Source organism: Bombina bombina, chromosome 1 (genome assembly GCF_027579735.1).
Source record: "Bombina bombina isolate aBomBom1 chromosome 1, aBomBom1.pri, whole genome shotgun sequence".
Lineage (NCBI taxonomy): Eukaryota > Metazoa > Chordata > Amphibia > Anura > Bombinatoridae > Bombina > Bombina bombina.
Window position 1 is genome coordinate 1,221,477,276 of NC_069499.1, and position 20,138 is coordinate 1,221,497,413.

Consider the following 20,138-nt stretch of genomic DNA (forward strand, 5'->3'; position numbering starts at 1 on the left):
AAAAATGCTTAAAGTAAAAGTTATAGTTGTTTAGTAATAGCGGTTACTATTCACAGGGTATATGTAGCTACACCTTGCGAACCATCATTCGCCTGCATAAACAGGCCGGGCAACAGGCATCGGTCAGCAATAACACAAACTGAGCAAACAATGTGCTGAGGAGGTGCTGTTCTAGAATGAGGGTGCACTTGGCATATGTACATATACTATGTTATGTCTAGAAGCATTTTGCTAATATGCAGGCAATGCAACAACTATGTATTTAACCCATTTCCACATAGACAGCAATGCAAATCTGTAAAATAATAAAATACTCTATGGGATTAAAACATATTATTATCACTCTTATACTTAAGACAGAGGTTTACAGTGATTAAGAATACAGAAAAACATCTATTTTAAATATTAAAGGGACAGTCTACACAAAAATTGTTATTTCTTAAATAGATATTGCCTTTACTATCCATTCCTCAACTTGGCACAACCAACATTGTTATATTAATATACTTTATAACATTAAAACCCTCTAAAATGTCTGCCTCTTTCTAAGTCACTAGACAGTCTCTTATCACATGCATATTTTTAAACCAACTTTATTGATTCCGAAATAAAGACAATATCTTATGGAGTCACAGCTCCTTATATATAGTGTACATTAAGGTTGGTTCATTTTCTAATATAAATTGTCATACAAATGATAAACAAGTAAACAACAGAAAAAAAGACAGAAACACAAACATGATACCCTAATTTATTGGAAGCTTTTCCACTAATATCTCATAAATTTGCTTTCCTATTAAGGAACACAGTATCATCACATCATATATTCATGTTACTAAGATCCATTTTCTGCAATATATTGAGTTTCCAGTTAATATTATTGTACCTCTATCTCCCACAATATCTCACTTATATAAAAGACTCAGACTGTGTTCTTAGGGGGGGGGGCACCCCACCATGACCCCCCTCTCTTTCTCCCTGGGAGGCCGGCACCAGGTCTATCCAACTGAACCACTGGCCTTCTGGTATTCATCCAATGCTGTGGAAGAGTACCTTCCAGAATAAACTCTTGGAAAACCTCTGATTTCATGAAAATATCAAGGAATTGTGGCCGAACTGGTATTGATCAAGCTAAAATATTTTTTTTCCATTTGGGGGAAAAAAAAACAATATGCATTTTAGAAAGTAGTCCCGTATCATGCATCTCTATTGTCATTTGTAAATTAAGTTTATTGACTAGTTCATTGATGCTGGGAGATGTTATTGCTTTCCAACCCTTTAGTATTAAATTACGTACGGCTAATATAGTCATATTGATCAATGTTTGCTCTCCAGCATTAGGACAATCACTGCACACAAAAAACAAAAAAACAAACATGGGTACTAGTAAAAGATATCTTATTATCCAAAAATGTATTTAACCAAAAATTAACTTTATTCCATAGATGTCTGATTTTTGGGAACGACCACATATAGTGCATAATATCCACCAACTCCGCTTGATATTTAGCACATTCACTTTGTTTATTTTTAGTCCATTTATAGATCCTATTTGGGGTAAGGTAATAATTATTTACTAATTTCAATTGAGATTCATTCCAGCATATTACCTTTGTTGCAATCTCCGATTGTCTAATACTTTTCATTATATCTTGTTCCGTTATTATTGGAAAGAGTTTCCTTAATCTATCTTCAAGTTTTTTTTATATTAATTTGTCCTAGTCTTGTCAGAAAGGATTTACCAGAATGATATAGATCTATTCAAAACAAAAGATCAGGCTGCACAGGAAGCAAATGACGAAAATCCTCCAAAGTAGCAAAAAACTGTTTAATGGGAAATAAAGCACTAAAAACAAAATTTTTTAGATCTATTACCTGCGCTGCATAATTTAATACCACAAGACATTTCATGTGCTCCCCATTGAAAGCCATATTTTCGCAGTCTGTAAGAAATAATCTCTAACCTGTAAATAGCAGGGAGATGGTATCTAGCTGCCATCATCACAAATGATTGAATCATTTTGCTATTTTCCTGCTTAAAGGGCCACTGTAAGTAAATATTTTCTATGCCTGTTACTAACTAACTACCCCAAATACGCTTTTTATCAATAGCATTTCATTAACATATCTCTACCGAAGATCAGAAATCTTGTCTGCAAATTTAATTGTTTTCCAAACCCACTCCGTGGGTATCCTTTGCTCTGTACCAATCCGTTTACAATACCTAGGTTTCAAAATGGTGCTTTAAACACAAAGTTATTGGTTTAAGTATTTTGAACATGCAGTGCTGAAAATAGTGGGCAGGATAACGTGACATCATCGGCGAATAAAAGATATAACTTTTAGAACGTTATGAAACTTAGTTTTGGAGAAAATATAGGTCAGTAGGTTTTAATTAATGTTTATTAACTTTAATATGTTAGTTGTTTAGCTTAAAAATTATAACAGAAAGTAATCCTTTAAGTTGTGAAATATAAAGGATTCCTTGCAACCGCCACTCTTTGAATACCTTGTTATACAGTCCAGACGAAATTTTGATTTCCCCTAATAGGAAGAAATTTTGACGCCCTGAAGTCATGTCCCAATAAAGCACAGAACTTCTGCCAGGCTAAAATAATATTTAAAAATGTCTTCATAATACCAATTATACTTGGTAGTCTTACAGGGCGATAATGTAGTAGCGCTTTTAGGTAAAAAGGTGCTACCAAATCTGTCTCAATATCTAAATATGTAACGTAATTGGATTCCGTAAACCAATCTATCCCAAATTTAATCATAGAAATCCAGTTGTAATATTTAATACTGGGCATTGAGAAGCCTCCAATTTTTTTTAACTGAATTAATATATCTAATGCTATACGCAGCTTATTTTTACCCCATAAGAAAATTGAGCATGCTGTCTGGAATTTAGCGATGTCCCTCTTAAGAATGAATAATGGGAGATTTTGTAGCAGAAATAGTAACCGTGGGGAAAATAATAGTTTTTATTAGCATTATTTTAGCGATAGATAGTGTAGAGTCCATCAATTAATTTCCTTTGTAATATTCATGAAAGACTCTTCATAGTTTAAAGAATACCAATCATTCGGATTCCTACTTAGCTTGATTTCTAGATATTTAATATGTTTTACTTCCTGAAACTTATGTTGGGAATAGCTATCTGGTGATTTACAAATCCACAGGATTTCATATTTCATGTAATTGATTTTATATCCTGTGAATGAAGTGTAGCAATGAATCATCTCGAGAGATTTAGGAATAGATACACCGGTATTACTTAGGTATAAAATAAGATCATCTGCATATAGGGAAAGAACTATATGCTACTTACCAAAATGAATGCCCCTTATTTCCTGTCTCAACCAGATTGCCAATGGTTCCAGTGAAATATTAAACAACAAAAGGAGATAAAGGGCATCCCTGTCATGTTCCTTTACACAATGTAATATGTTTCGACGTCTCTCCGTTAATCAGTAATTGTGATCTAGGTTTATTATATATCAAAGCCAGTAAATTAACCATATTACCAGAAAAAACAAAGTTACCAAGTGTGGTGAATAAATGGTCCCAGATAATCGCATTGAAAGCCTTTTCCGCATCCAACGTCAATAGGGCCATAGCTTTTCTAGCAGTGTCATACTGTAACACATTAAAGTAATAATCTAGAGTAATAAGAACCTTTCTTATATTACGTACAACATTTCTTCCTGGCATAAACCCTGTTTGATCTGCATGAATTAGTGTTCCTACCACTTTTTTTAAGCCTGCTATCACTGACATCAATAACTTATAATCACTATTAAGTAGTGATATAGGTCTATATGACCGCATATCTTCTGGGTCTTTCCCCTTTTTATTAATAAGTGAAATTATTGAGTCTGCAAAAAATGAGGAATCCATTTTATTTTCACAAAAATACAAAAAAAAGGTTAACTAACGTTAATACATAATACATACTTTTTCAGGATTTTATAGAATTCAGATGGTAGCCCATCTGGGCCCGTTGCTTTATTATGCTTCATCCTTTTTATACCTATTTATTTCAATCTCTTCTCTAAAACTGGGTCATTAAGTTGCTGAAGAGCCTCGCCAGTAATTTTAGGAAGCTTTATTTTCTGCCAGAATCTCTCTCTCTCGTTCTTATTGACTTTCGGTTCTGCGTAGATTTTTTGATAATAATTGAAAAAGCATTTTCTAATCTCAGATGACGCAATATATCTTGTATTCTCCATTTTAATTGCTGCTATTGTTTTGTTGCCTTTTCTTATTTGTATAAGTCAAGCCAGGTGTTTGGCTGAAATCCCTTGGTAGCCCTGAAAGAAAGCTCTACTCTTTTAATCATCTAATGACCATTTTTCTTTCAAATAGATTTCCCTTTCCTCTTTAACCTGACAATACGTAGTCCAGTTTATTCTAGTGGGAGTATTTAAGTATGCTTTGTATTTATTTTTAACTTGATTTGACAGCTAGATTTCTCTCATTTTCTTTTTAATCTTGACCATATATGCTTTCATTTCTTCTCTGAGAACTGCCTTTCTAGCTTCCCAAAAAGTTTCAATTTTATGTAAGTAACTGATATTATTCTTATAATAATCTCGCCATCTTCCAGTCAGCCAATTTAAAAAGTGAATATTATTCACCATGTATCTCGGAAAGTATTTAGATTCTTATTTAATTATTTATCTTCCAGCAAGAATAGATCTATCCTGGAAAGTTTTTTGGGAGATTTATCCTGCTTTAATTAGAGCAGAAAAAACAAAGTTACCAAGTGTGGTGAATAATAACAGAAAGGTGCCATTTTCCTCCTCTTAGACGCAGTCTCTGATGAAAAATCTTGAAAAAGGTGTATTCTATTGAGACCTATCATTAAATTGTTAGATTTCCTATACTATCTTATAATGTTGACTTTATCTTGGAAATTTAAGTAACGAATCATAACTATGTGTCCCTTGTGCTTCCATCTGGGTATTTCTTGATATTTCCTGTTCTGTGCGCTCTTTCTACTATTATTTTATCTGTTTGGGTGTTTACACCTACCATTTGAGGTAGGGTTAGCAAAGCAAAGGTAATTAGATTCTAAAATTCACTGCTTTCTGGTAAGCCTACTATTCCTATATTATTTCGTAGAGATCTGTCTTCTAAATCTTCAACTCTAGCTTGAAGTGTTTTTATTTTATCTGCATAATTGTTATTGTTCGTTTCCTGGGAACTAGAACAGTCTTCAAGTTCTGATACTCTTGACTCTACCTCTGCTATTCTGTTTGAGAATTGTCTTACTTCCGATGTGAGGCCTGTTATTTCTTTCTTGATTGCCTCAAACTGTGGAAGTAATAGCTCCACTAATTGATTGTTAGTCACCTGTAACTCTGAACTATGAATCAGAGTAGTTTGTGAGTCTGTTGAGCATCTGTACTGGTATCTATACCCATTTTAGATTTGTTGTCTCTTTTTGAAGGCATGGATGGAGATCTATTTTTAGAACTAGTGACAAATCTTTCCCATTAGGTGTAATGTGCAAAACTATACAAACCAAAACACGATAATGTGTATATTAGAAAACAAAAACAAACTAGTGGATAATATATATATTAAAAAAAAAACTATTATTTTTGTAAATTAAGCAAAAATTATGTTCTTTGTTGATGTGCAGCTTTCCTAAACCTTGCAGGCTATTCTTAATTATTAATTCTACAAAAAGTGTAGTTAATTCTTATGTGCTATAAAGTGCTAATAGTGAAATTAGGACTGGCCACCAGACAGGAATACAAAATTATATTGCCAAATTAAATATAAAACAATATATCTCCGCTCTGTACACACACAATGGGGTTAGTACAATTTTTTTTTAAGTGCATGGCAAAACTTTTCAGTATGTTATACAAGTGATACTTATTTTTTTTTACTGCTTCTATGGAAGCTACATAAATAAAATACTATTTTCTATTTCATTTTAGCCCCTACTGAGTAACCATCTATAAATGTCTCTGTATGAATAGTGTCCAAATAGCTGTTTCCACAAAGGAAAAAATATGTACAGCCTCCAACTATCCTTTTACATAACAGTGTGATTCTTTTCTCTAATCTGCTGTAGTAACAGTGCCTTCAGGAATCGCCTTCCCTCCTGGATATTAAACATATAGAGCCCAAACACTGCCAAAGCTTTTAGATCAGGGCCAATCACTCTCATATAGCTCAGTTTATTTATAGACAGTGTAAGCTCTAGCAGCTTATAGGCATAGCAAAAACAGTTTCCTAATCAGGAATATTTATACTCTTCCCCTGACACATTAATACTAGGTAGAGCCTAGACCAGACCAGCAACTCGGGGCCTATTTTCCATCAGCAAGCTCACAAAAAAAAAAAAAAAAAGCCTTTATTCGTTCTAGGCCATCCAAAATACTTTTAATACTTGCGGTTCTTATTGTGGCAAAACAAGAATTTAGTGTAGGCTTATTGGCTCCTCCTCTTCGTTCTTCGCTTCCTCTGGGTGCTGATCAGGTCGGGACACCTCCAAATCGTGACTGCAACCGTTCCACCAGTAGATACTCCTGGAGCTGTGCCTTTGCTCGTAATTTGGACTTCGTCCGTTCTGTTTCACCACGACCTGTCCTGAGCTGGCAAACAGGCACCGTCACCTGTATTGCGCTGTATCAGACGGTCTCTATCCCTAGTGCTGGTAACTTGCCGTTATGGTTGCGGCCTGAGCAACTCGACTGATCCCGCCTACGATAGGCCTCCGGATACACCTGACGGTGGTGCTCTCTCCGGGCTGGATTAACTTTCCCCGGCCAATGAGAGTTTGGTGTAGGTGATTTGGTTCTCCCTTCTGGCTTTCTTAATCGAGCCTGGAACGCGCGCAGCCTCCTCACGCTACTCCCAACGGAAGTCTCCTTCAACCTATCACGTGCATTTATATTTGCTTTTCAAAACAGGAGACTGCTAGTTCATGTAGGCCATATAGATAAAATTATGCTCACTCACTGAGTTGTGCACAACACAGCACTAATTGGCTAAAATGCAAGTCAATAGATAATAAATGAAAAGTCATGTCATAAGGGGGCTGTCAGAAGAGGCTTGGATAATAACAGAGGTAAAAAGTATATTAATATAACCATGTTGGCTGTGCAAAACTGGGGAATGGGTAATAAAGGGATTATCTATCTTTTAAACAATAAAATGTTGCGGAGTTGACTGTCCTTTTAAGTAAGACTGCAAGAGCTCAGACACAGTGAATCAAAAAGTAAATTGAATGAGCTGTCTCTGGCACATTATTTGACAATCAAAATTCTCATAACATGGTCACTACATTGGGGACATTAAACCATGGGCTTGGTACAGTACGAGAGAACAATACTCTGAAATCATACAAACATCTGAAAAATGAAATAGGAAACTGGCGTATATGTCAATCATCTCTCACTACTTTGTACATGGAGTCTGCAACTCTCACATCTGCTGTACTAAATTCCTTTTCATCCCAAGACTTAATGGGCCATTATAGTGGAAAAATTGTAACTCATTAGAGCATGTCATTTTAACACTAGCAACCCTACAATGCTATGTATGTATCCCCCCACAAATGGGTTAATACTGAAAGTGCCACTCAGGGGGAGCAGAACACTGCTGGTTCCGGGCAGAAAAAGTCGCTTTTTGGGTCAGTGGCCGTTTCCTCTCAGAAACAGCAGTGCTCTTTGGCTCCTGAGTAATACTTTATGTATGTGTTAAGCACATTTGCAGGGGTCATATACATAGTACTGCAGGGTCACTAGTGTTAAAATGACATGCTGGAGCACGTTATTTTTCCCACTGTAATAGCCCTTGGAGAAAGGGTAAAAATTGTATTTTGTGCAGACTTTAGAATGTTTAGAGCAAGGATGTCCAAATCCATTCCTAAATAGCCACAAAGTCTAGTCTCTATAAATTAACCAAATGTAATTACTTTTAAGATACTGCTACATTTCTCCAAAATCTCCAGCAGGAGTCAACAAATTAGGAGCCAGTAAGAATATTTAGGAGTCAGACAGTGATATATGCATATAGATTTATGAAGAATAACCCAAAAAGTTAGGGAGCAGGAGTAAAATTCTAGGAGCCAGTGGCTCCCTGGCTACTGGGTTTGCCGAACCCTGATCTCCAGTTTCACCTGTTCCTATTTTATTCTGTAAAGCTGATTCAATAAAATTCCCTCCTTTCTCCATTGTGTACCAGCAGCAAAACTAGCAATGCTGGAGACACCTCAATTCCAAAGAAATACTGGAATCCTTGTGGCCTCTTCAGTTTTAAGGGAATAAGAATATAACAATCCATACTACAGTATCCAGTATTGATTCATCTGGAGAAAACAACTTTAATCATTTTCATAGCTTGCACATTGCTAAATAATTAATGAAACTGTTGTTACTATAAACACAACAGAAATATAAACTTCTATTTCAACTTGTTTCTGTTTTGCCTTAGTTGGTGGATTGTTGAATAATTTGGTGGTACTGTTGCTTCTAGAATTGGGCCTGCATATCCATTAAGGCAGGTTTCTGTAATGTTCCCTAGGTCTGCTGATTTAATAAGGTCATAGATAATGGCAGTTTTTTTGTATTATTATTATTTTATATCTTGCATTACAGAGAAACGCGGTAATCAGGGGGTGAGAATATTAGTTTTATGTAGTTAGTGCTGGAAATGTGATGGGGTTGGGATGATTAACATGTTTCTGTTCTGCATTTGGAACCACATATAAATGTCTTTCTCCAATGTAAGTGTTGTAGTCTGAGGTGTCCTCCTCTGCAGCCTCTATGTGTTTTCTTTGAAATACCAAGATTCTTAAAAATTGATATTTGTGATGGTGTTATAGTCTGAATTGAATCTTGGTTTGCACAGTGCAGGCAAAATACAAGGGGTGTAGGAATACGTTTTGCTTTGAGGCTCTGAGTGAGGTGAGAACATTTTTTGCTTGACTGAGGTGAGAGAATTCTAATTGGATCAATTCGGTCTGATAAGGCCACATGGGTGTGTTGATTAGGAAAGCTGTGATATGAAATGGTCTGTTAAATGAAAACAGCTTGTTTTACAAGATAAATTAGGATATTTACAAAATTTTCAAAGCTGGATATAAATTACTTTACCAGAGATTAATTATATTTGCTGGATTTCCTTCAGTCTGTAGGTAAGTGAAATTGTGGTGCAGGGTATCATTTGTCTCTCTACTGCAATGAGGATGTTTTCAGCTGCATTCACTGAGGTGTAGCAGTTTCCATTGTAGCAAGATGTATACAGTTGAATCCAATGAAGAATTGTAGACTCTCCACTATATAAAGGATGTGTTCAGTTCATCCACTGTGTTTACTAGCAAGGTAATCCAGTGTGTATCTCAGAATAGAAATTCAGTTTGTTTACTTTACTTTGGAAAGAGATTTGTGGCACACAGTTAAAGGAAAAAATATAAATAAATTGAAGTGGTATTTTGATTTTATTTGCTAGATAGTCTTTTTTTTTTAAAGGGACAGTTAACTCAAATTTTACCTCTGTGATTACCTTGTATCTAAGCCTCTTGACAGTACTCTGATCACATGACTTGTTATGTATTATCTATTGACTTGCATTTTAGATGTGTTGTGCAGAACCTACGGGCGTGAACACAATGTTATCTATTATGGTCTACATAAACTAGCAGTCCCCTGTTGTGAAAAACAAATAAAAAAAGCATGTGATTAAGAGTCTGTCTATAGTGGCTTAGAAACAGGCAGACATTTAGAGGTTTAAATGTTATAAAGTATAATAATATAACAATGTTGGTTGTGCAAAGCTGGGGAATGGGTAGTAAAGGCAAAGGCATTGTCTATCTTTTTTAAAAAATAACATTTTTTAAACAATAATTTTAGTGTTCACTGAACCTTTAAGTTATTTGCAAGAGAAGTTCAGGAGCAGCAAAAGGGTGAGGCAGCCATCTTGGGCAAATTCATGGAAGGTATAAAAATCACATTTTCTTTTTTAACTGCTGCCTTTATTATAATATAGAAGTGTAAATATTACTAGTTCTTATCTACTATAGTGCTGAAATACTAAGCATGCTTCTAGCTAATCTATATAAGGAAATAGAACTATTTGCTTGTTTTTATTGTAATTTATTTCTTATGGACAGGGAATAAAATTATTTAATTGGGAATGGGAAATTATTTAACTCTAGCCATTACTTTCAGTAGAGACACCTTCTGCTCCTGCACTCAGGGAAAGTAGTTTCCAGCTCTTATGTGTAGAAAGTGTGAATATGGGGTTTATTTGTAACAATGCCCCATCTGTTACTGACGCTATCATTTGAGCCTACAACTGATATTTTTCAAGCAGAAGTTTAAACAGTTGCTTCCAAAACCCTCTTCTCCAGCTTAGAGTTGGCAAAATAAAATCACCCTGGAACTCCTTCAACCTAGGTGAATGACAAGCCCTGCTCTCATGCAATTGGTTGTGCAAGAACAGGGTGCGGTATTGCACAAGCTAAATATGGGAAACAAATGTGCCCCACAATTTGCAATGAAATGTGAACCTTGTCCATCCATAGATCATTAAATCTAGCTCTTTATGGCTGTTTCTATGTCACATGCTTTATGAGTTTTATTTTTTTCTAGTAAACGGGAATATCTTCCAGCGTTCTGTCAAGATTTCCTATCGCACTTTGCGAATGCACAAAATGATGTCACAGCATTCTACATGATCCTAAAGCATGTGTGGAATGCGCTGTCTGTTTGCTCATGCGCACATCGCTTGGTATGACATTTTTATAGTTAAAAACGTATTCCCGCATTCCTCATGAATGCAGTGACATAGCTGAGCACATGCACAATCATCGGGGAGCAAATTTTCACGGAGTGTGGAATGATGTGACCTTATTTTGCGCATTTGCAAAGTGCAGCAGGACGTTGTGACAGGGTAGGAAAAAGTCTCCGTAATCCTCTATTCAAGTAGGTGAATATTTACCTCTTTCGGTATTGCTCAAGAAAGTGACATATTGTGTTTTTGACCCCTGCTAGTGGAAGTGGCTGTTGCCTTTTTTTTAGCTCCAGCATGGGCAACAAGATTATAGAAGAAGTGTGAATATTTGTCTGCTTCTACCTGGTTTACTCAAGCAAATGTAAACAGTAAATTATTTAAAAAGGACATAAAAGTGTGAAAAGAAAATGCTCTAGTATGTTAGAACAGGGGTCAACAAACTGTTTAAAATGTAGGAGCCCTGTGCTAGAACCTTTTATTATTGCACTGGTGCTTGCATATAACTAAGTATTCATGTCTGTCAGTTTGTAGACTCAAGCAATCAGCATCTAGCCTTTGTACTCACATGTGGGAATATGACTGTTTCTTTGCAGGGATTGGAATACGGACTTGTTTCAAGCACTAACCCCAGCAGAAGCTGTTTTATTTTTGTCACTCCTCCAGGTACAACAATTTTCGTTTCTGAAGTTTCTTTGTTTTCTTTTTTTTGTCTTTTTTAACACCCCTGATTATTTTTTTAAAGATACATGAAACACAAAAAAATATATTTTGTGATTCAGGCAGAGCATACAATTTAAAAAAAAAAAAAAAAAGTTTCTAATTTACGCCTATTCTCAAATTTGCTTCATTCCCATGCTGTTGTGTGTTGAAGAGATACCTACGCAGGTGTCTGGGGCACTACATGGTAGGGATTAGTGCTCTTGCTATTGGATAACATTCCTTTTAAACTGCTGCCATATAGTGCTCCAGACAACTGCACGCTCCTGAGCTTACATCCCTGCTTTTATAACAAAAGATACTAAGAGGATGAAGAAAATTAGATAACAAAAGTAAATTAGAAAGTGGTTTAAAATTGCATGCTCAATGTGAATCATGAAAGGAAAGGTTTACGTTTAATGTCTCTTTAGAAGGGAAAGTCAGTCAAAATTAAACTTTCATGATTCAGGTAGGGCATGCAATTTTAAACAACTTTCCAATTTACTTTTATCATTCAATTTGCTTTTTCTCTTGATATTCTTTGTTGAATGCTAAACCTAGGTAGGCTCAAATGTTAATTTCTAAGCAATTAAAGGCTGCCTTCTTATCTGGACAGTTTTCACAGCTAGACAGCACTAGTTCATGTGTGCTATATAGATAACAATGTGCTCACTCCAACAGTTACCTAGGAGTGAGCACTGATTGGCTAAAATGCATGTCTGTCAAAAGAAATTAAATAAGGGGGCAGACTGCAGAGGCTTAGATACCAGGTAATCACACAGGTAAAAATATATTAATAACCGTGTTGGTTATGCAAAACTGGGGAATGCCTAATAAAGGGTTATGTATCATACATACACCTTTTTATTTATCTTTTACAGATGGCTCATCGCAAATGAATACAAACCAACATGTGAAAACAAAACATTTTACCATATTTGTAAATTGTACACCATTTTGTACATATTCTTATAATTCCCTTCTCCCAGTGACACCACCAACCAGGTGCTGTGGCGGCTGACCTTGACAATCAGAGTATATTTACTAGATAGCAAACTCAGTGAAAAAAAAGAAGTCTGTTTCTAAGTTTTAGACAGGCAAGTGAATGTAATACAATGCGTCTCAATATTCTTCTCTCTTTAAAAGAATATAAACTCAGACATGAAGGGGTATTCATCAGTCTTCTAACTCTACACTTAAGGAAGTTATCGTGATTGTACATATACAAGTTTGCTTTATCATGGAAGTGGAGGTAATTACACTGGATTATGGCCTGCTCTTACTCCTATAATAAGGTAAGTGGGTTTATTTATTTACCTGTTTAGAGTTTCGCTCGGCTATCTCCTCCTGAACTCCTTACAGAGATCACACCCCAGAATTCACAGTGCCCAGACCAGGCTGTGTCTGTAACCGCCCAATTAACCAACACACCGCCGCGAACAGGAAACACTTCTGTATAATACTCATGCGAGTTTCAAAATACTGCTCCCGTGTTACAAACACCACTCTGTACAGGCGGATTTCGGTATTATAGAAACACATTTGCTACACACTTATTTGGTTAAGAGTAAGGACTTGTTTATGAATTATAGAACCTCCCAACACCTCTGTTTGACATACATTGGTTTATGTATTACAAAGACTTTGTGTGTTGCACAGAATTCTCGTTCGGTTATAGTCACATTTACTCTAAGGCGCAGTTTTCTTCTGAGCCCTCCTATAAGAGAGCATAGGTTCATGTTCAGTAGAGTTTCTAAAGCTAACAAGAACTATTTAGAAATGTCTCGATAGAACGAATGTAGTATGGGGTGTACACAGTACTGTAATACAAGGGTATATCTCAGGACTTAGGCTAGTGGAAATGTTAAAACTTGCCCCGACCCTACCCCTTCTTGTGACAGGTACGGAGACCCTGTTAGCATGAGGATACTGATTGGCCTATTTTCCTCAAAGCCGATTGGTCAGAGAGCTGTCACTGAACGCACTCTGCTTGTTTTTCCGGTTAACTCGATTTCTATTGGTTGTAATTAGTTTGACGTTTGTGCGACGAATTGTGCTGTGTACATGTGCTGTGGATTTCAGGTTTGTGTTTTACTCTTCATACAGTATCAAGGAACTGTGTAATTGGGTATTTTGGCATTTCTACCAAGTGAGTTGTGCTAATGAGTTATTGTCATGGTTACTGTCATAGTCCATGGAGTGAGCTGCCCTTTAAACGGACAGTCTACTTGAAAAATGTTATTGTTTAAAAAGATAGATAACCCTTTTATTACCCATTCCCCACTTTTGCATAACCAACACAGTTATATTAAAGGGACATTCCAGTCAGAATTTAAATGCACATAGATTTATTACAACATATTTGCAATATACATGTATTGGCAAAAATGCTTCTAGTAAAAGTTATCACTGTTTTATTGTTAATATTTTTCTCTGCATGTGAAGCATAGCTAGATATTGTTATTTCACCCACATTTTAAATAATGCAGCTGCTCTGATCATCAGTGGGGCTTGTATCATGTCAGCAATTAACAAATTGAGTCAAGTACAGATGGTAAAAGCACCTTAGGCTTACTGAGCAAGTGCTGTGTTTAAAATGCTGGTGCAAGGTGCATACTTAAATATACTTTTGAAACAGCTATAGCTTTTATCAGAAGCATTTTTGCTAATGCATATATAATACAAAATTGCTTCTGTTCATTACCGAAATGCACCCATCTGTTTTTTTTGTCTGGAATATCCCTTTAATACATGTATTACCTCTGTGATTACCTTGTATCTAAGCCTCTGCAGACTGCCCCTTATCTCAGTGCTTTTGACAGACATGCAGTTTAGCCAATCAATGCAGACTCCTAAATAACTCCACTGGAACGAGCACAGTGTTATCTAATATGACATACATTAACTAGTACTTTCTAACTGTGAAAAACTTTAAAAATGCTCTGAGCTAGGAGGCGTTTTTCAACGGTTTAGAAATCAGTTTAATCCTACCTAGGTTTAGCTTTTCAAAAATACCACCAAGGGAACAAAGCAAATTTAATGATAAAAGTTAATTGGAAAGTTGTTTAAAATTGCTTGCCCTATCTGAATCATGAAAGTTTAATTTTGACTAGACTGTCACTTTAAGGCGGTGCTTTGGGAACATTATTTTGTCAGCAGTTTGTACAGTAGGTACTGACAGGGCTGCTTTGAGACTCTGTGTACAGTAAACAGTTACATATGTATACAAACATGCAGAAATGTATAAAAACATGTAGGCTGAGGGTTTGATACACTGTATCCATATAGGTGAGCAGGGCTGGCTGGAAAAAGTCTATGGGGAAAATAGGGACTTTATACCCCAAAATATGGCTCTGCTTTTTGTTCCTGGAGACACAAACACTGCAGTATTGTTGGTAGAGCTCATCTGAACCACCATAACAATTTTTGAAGTAAAATAATGCTGTATTTTTACCACAAACAATTCAAAAACTCTGCTTAAGTGGATGCAAATACAGTAACAGGGTTGCTACTCGCCATACTGCAGATTCCTTCAAAACCATTCTCTTATGTTAAAGGGATACTAACCCCTCATTTTTTTCTTTCATCATTCAGATAGAGCATACCATTTTAAGCAACTTTCTAATTTACTCCTATTATCAATTTTTCTTTGTTCTCATGTTATCTTGATTTGAGAAAGCAGTAATAAAAGGTTAGGAGCCGTCCCATTTTTTAGTTCAGTACCTTGGTAGAGCTGCTGATTGGTTTGCTACATTTAGCCACAAATCAGCAAGTGCTACCCAGTTACTGAACAAAAAATGGTCTGGCTCTAAAGCTTACAGTACTGCTTTTTCAAATCAAGATAGCATGAGAACAAAGAAAAATTTATAATAGGAGTAAATTAGAAAGGTGCTTAAAATCTCATGCTCTATCTGAATCATGAAATAAAAAATTTGGGTTTAGTATCCCTTTAATCATAAACTGAAGCTAGTTGGTGAAGCTCTGCATCTTCATACTGGAAATTATGTTTGAATTGCATATAAAGTTAATTTGCAGAGAATGCTTAATTAAATATTAATGGTATGTATATATGAAAAAATACTTTAAAGGGACAGTGTAAGTTTACTTGTTTTCCCCTTAATGTGTTTACAATGAATTGTTATACCTGATGCAGTTTAAAATTGCTCCTTTAGGAATATTTCTGTACGTGAAATAGCTATCTCTGGTATTTGAAACCCAAACCAAATCAAATGGGCTGAGCTGCAAAAAGAGCAGGCATTATTAGCTTATTTCTCTATATTTATACAACATCTACCTTATCTCCTTTTATACACAGCAAGACCAAATAAGGCCTGATTATCAAAATCTCGCTGGCATGGAGAGAAATCACACAAAACCTTTTTGTTTTTTTTAGACCTTATGTTGTAAAGTAGGAGTCTCTCCTCTACACAAATAACTCTGCATAGTGAGATTAAACATCTCTCAAGATAAAATTTGAGTTACTAAATAATTTTAATATCATCTTTTACATCCCTCAAGGAAAACTCAAGGAGATGTAAAAACATCTTTCTGTCTTAGCTGTTGTCTAACCATATCAGAACAGGTGGGTGAATGGCCTCTAGACCACTGGGGTAGGTAACTGTAGGTATGTACAGGGAGTGCAGAATTATTAGGCAAGTTGTATTTTTGAGGATTAATTTTATTATTGAACAACAACCATGTTCTCAATGAACCCAAAAAACTCATTAATATCAAAGCTGAATAGTTTTGGAAGTAGTTTTTAGTTTGTTTTTAGTTATAGCTATTTTAGGGGGATATCTGTGTGTGCAGGTGACTATTACTGTGCATAATTATTAGGCAACTTAACAAAAAACAAATATATACCCATTTCAATTATTTATTTTTACCAGTGAAACCAATATAACATCTCAACATTCACAAATATACATTTCTGACATTCAAAAACAAAACAATAACAAATCATTGACCAATATAGCCACCTTTCTTTGCAAGGACACTCAAAAGCCTGCCATCCATGGATTCTGTCAGTGTTTTGATCTGTTCACCATCAACATTGCGTGCAGCAGCAACCACAGCCTCCCAGACACTGTTCAGAGAGGTGTACTGTTTTCCCTCCTTGTAAATCTCACATTTGATGATGGACAACAGGTTCTCAATGGGGTTCAGATCAGGTGAACAAGGAGGCCATGTCATTAGATTTTCTTCTTTTATACCCTTTCTTGCCAGCCACGCTGTGGAGTACTTGGACGCGTGTGATGGAGCATTGTCCTGCATGAAAATCATGTTTTTCTTGAAGGATGCAGACTTCTTCCTGTACCACTGCTTGAAGAAGGTGTCTTCCAGAAACTGGCAGTAGGACTGGGAGTTAAGCTTGACTCCATCCTCAACCCGAAAAGGCCCCACAAGCTCATCTTTGATGATACCAGCCCAAACCAGTACTCCACCTCCACCTTGCTGGCGTCTGAGTCGGACTGGAGCTCTCTGCCCTTTACCAATCCAGCCACGGGCCCATCTATCTGGCCCATCAAGACTCACTCTCATTTCATCAGTCCATAAAACCTTAGAAAAATCAGTCTTGAGATATTTCTTGGCCCAGTCTTGACGTTTAAGCTTGTGTGTCTTTTTCAGTGGTGGTCGTCTTTCAGCCTTTCTTACCTTGGCCCTGTCTCTGAGTATTGCATGCCTTGTGCTTTTGGGCACTCCAGTGATGTTGCAGCTCTGAAATATGGCCAAACTGGTGGCAAGTGGCATCTTGGCAGCTGCACGCTTGACTTTTCTCAGTTCATGGGCAGTTTTTTTGCGCCTTGGTTTTTCAACACGCTTCTTGCGACCCTGTTGACTATTTTGAATGAAACGCTTGATTGTTCGATAATCACGCTTCAGAAGCTTTGCAATTTTAAGAGTGCTGCATCCCTCTGCAAGATATCTCACTATTTTTGACTTTTCTGAGCCTGTCAAGTCCTTCTTTTGACCCATTTTGCCAAAGGAAAGGAAGTTGCCTAATAATTATGCACACCTGATATAGGGTGTTGATGTCATTAGACCACACCCCTTCTCATTACAGAGATGTACATCACCTAATATGCTTAATTGGTAGTAGGCTTTCGAGCCTATACAGCTTGGAGTAAGACAACATGCATAAAGAGGATGATGTGGTCAAAATACTCATTTGCCTAATAATTCTGCACTCCCTGTATAGTATAGGAGATGGGAGGTTTGACCACTCTCAATACAGCATGCTTACTACTACAAAAGTTTATTTATGGACTCGCAAGTGGTCCCAACATATAGGCACCTCTAAGCACTTGAAAGTGTTAACTTATTGACTTTTGTTCTATGCTGTAACTGTTTAACCTCAAGAAAACATTGTTATACTGCAGGAGTAGTTACAGATTTTTCAGATTGCTTGTCTTGTACTGAACCCTGTGCATATACAAATGGTAAAATAATATTTTGTATTTGTTTCCCAATTAGAGACTGTTATTTCACATATTCCTGCTGGACTTGTCTCGCTCAGGATTATAAAATGAAACCTAAAGCCATTCTTTTCAGGTCCATGCATTAACCATCAAAAAAGCCAAATGAGTGCTGATGTTGAAACTTTTTCTTTCAGTCTCTTTCTAGTATACAGATTTTAAAGTAAATAACATTGTTTATGAGGCGCAAAATTTTGAATTAGTCCCTCATCCAAATATTTGTATTTGTTATATAATATTTGCTATTAGCCTGCCTTGGCCTACTCTTGCTACTGTTCTCTGAAACTCCATTTTCCTAAGATGCTCGCCACATAGTCTTGTCTGCAGAGAACCCATGTGACATGAAATGTAGCAGAAGTGAACTTCGTTTGGCTAAGAAAAATGGAACTGTTCTTTGTTTTCTGCTATCTGTCTTTTGTCCTGCCTCCACTTGTGATGCAGTGTGGTTTGAGTAACAATGGCCAATTACATATATCTTGGCCCTCCCTGGTAGTAATACCTACCAGTGAGAACCCCTCCCCAAAGGGGCTTGGGCAAAACTACCCACACCCCAAGTTACCCCCCAGTGGGTTTGCTGCTTTTCTTAAGCAGTAGGAACTCCATGAAGAAATTTATGTTCAGCTAAACTGCAAATATGTAAGCCGGTTATAGCTGGTATTTGGGAAAGCGTTAAATTGAATTTCAGGATTTAAAATTTCTGCGTGCAGTATGCTAATATAGACAGCATTATAGAGGATACTGCCTCTGAGATTGTGACTGCTAAGGATCTCTATGACAAAAAGACAAGGTATGTTGCATTTTTTTTTATATTAATGCATGTTGTGTTTTCATATGTTTGGTATACATGCGCACACACACACGTGTGTGTGTTTGGCTTGTGTTTTAGCCCTGTGCCACTTTTAAATTGTTTAAAATTACATGTCTTATCTGAATAATGAAAGTTTGTTTTGGACTAGACTGTCCCTTTAAGGCTATATTAGACTCTGAGGGCGCGATTACATATATACAGCGCAGGCTTCAGCGCAAGTGCTGCAACCCGCGCCGCCCATAATTTCACCTTGCATATCGGGGTATCCAATAAACCCCGCCGGCAGCTCATAAAGTGCCGTAAGTCGTATAAACTAGCAATGTCCAGAAATTAGCGTAAATACAAATTTCTGGAGTCGCCAGTGACTTACGGCACTTTAGCGCCTAAGAAAAGTAAAGAAAATAACAAATCTCCCGTAAAAGTCTAACACGCCTCCCAAAAATAAGCACTACAGGTAAAAACCACTATATCCGCAATCCCCCCCCTCACTACTAATAATAAATGTATTAACCCCTAGACTGACAACCCCCCACAATGCAATAAGCCTAATTAAACTATTAACCCCTATATCCGCCATCAAACCCACACCGCAAATAATAACTAAATTACTAGCCCCTAAATCCGCCAACCCCAACATCGCAAACTACCTATTAAAACTATTAACCCTTAATCCGCCATTAACCCACAACCCAATAAACTTATTAAAGTAATGACCTCTAAACCGCCATAGCCCACAACGCAATAAACCTAACCCCTAGCCTAAAACCCCTAACCTAACACCCCCTAAATGAACCCAAATTACCTAATTAACAAAATACTAAAGTTACTATTAAATTAAAAAAAAAAACTAACGCTACTTTAAAAATACAAATAAACTAAGTATAAATTAAAGGGACAGTCTAATCAAAATTCTCGAGTAGACTGTCCCTTTAAGCTACAATTACAGAAAATAAAAAAAATCTAAGATTACAGAAAATAAAGAAATTTACCAAATTTTACAACAATAATACCTAATCCATATGAAAATAACCCCCCCCAAATAAAAACACCCCCTAATCTAATAAACTACCAGTAGCCCTTAAAAGGGCTTTTTGCAGGGCATTGCCCAAGATAATCAGCTCCTTTTCAAGAAAATACACAACCCCCCCCAACAGTAAAACCCCTCACCCACCGAACCCCCCAAATAAAATAACCTAACACTAAAAACCCTAAACTACCCATTGCCCTGAAAAGGGCATTGGTTGGGCATTGCCCTTAAAAGGACATTTAACTCTTTTTCTGCCCACCCTATCTTAATAAAATAACCCCCCCCCCCCAAAAAAAAAAAAATTAAAAAAAACCTAAGTCTAACCCCCAAGTGGTCCTCACCTGTCCTGAAGCTCTGCGGTCATCGGTCTTCA

The 20,138-nt window shown here is 36.5% G+C and overlaps 1 protein-coding gene across 1 annotated transcript in view; it reads right to left on the reverse strand.

Moving 5' to 3' along the window:
* Positions 1-13,029, reverse strand: part of TRADD (TNFRSF1A associated via death domain) — a 266,331-nt gene extending 253,302 nt beyond the window's left edge. Inside the window, exon 1 of the mRNA XM_053700348.1 lies at positions 12,772-13,029. The gene's annotated coding sequence lies outside the window, so the exon portion shown is untranslated. The remainder of the gene's footprint in view (positions 1-12,771) is intronic.
* Positions 13,030-20,138: the final 7,109 nt, after the last annotated feature.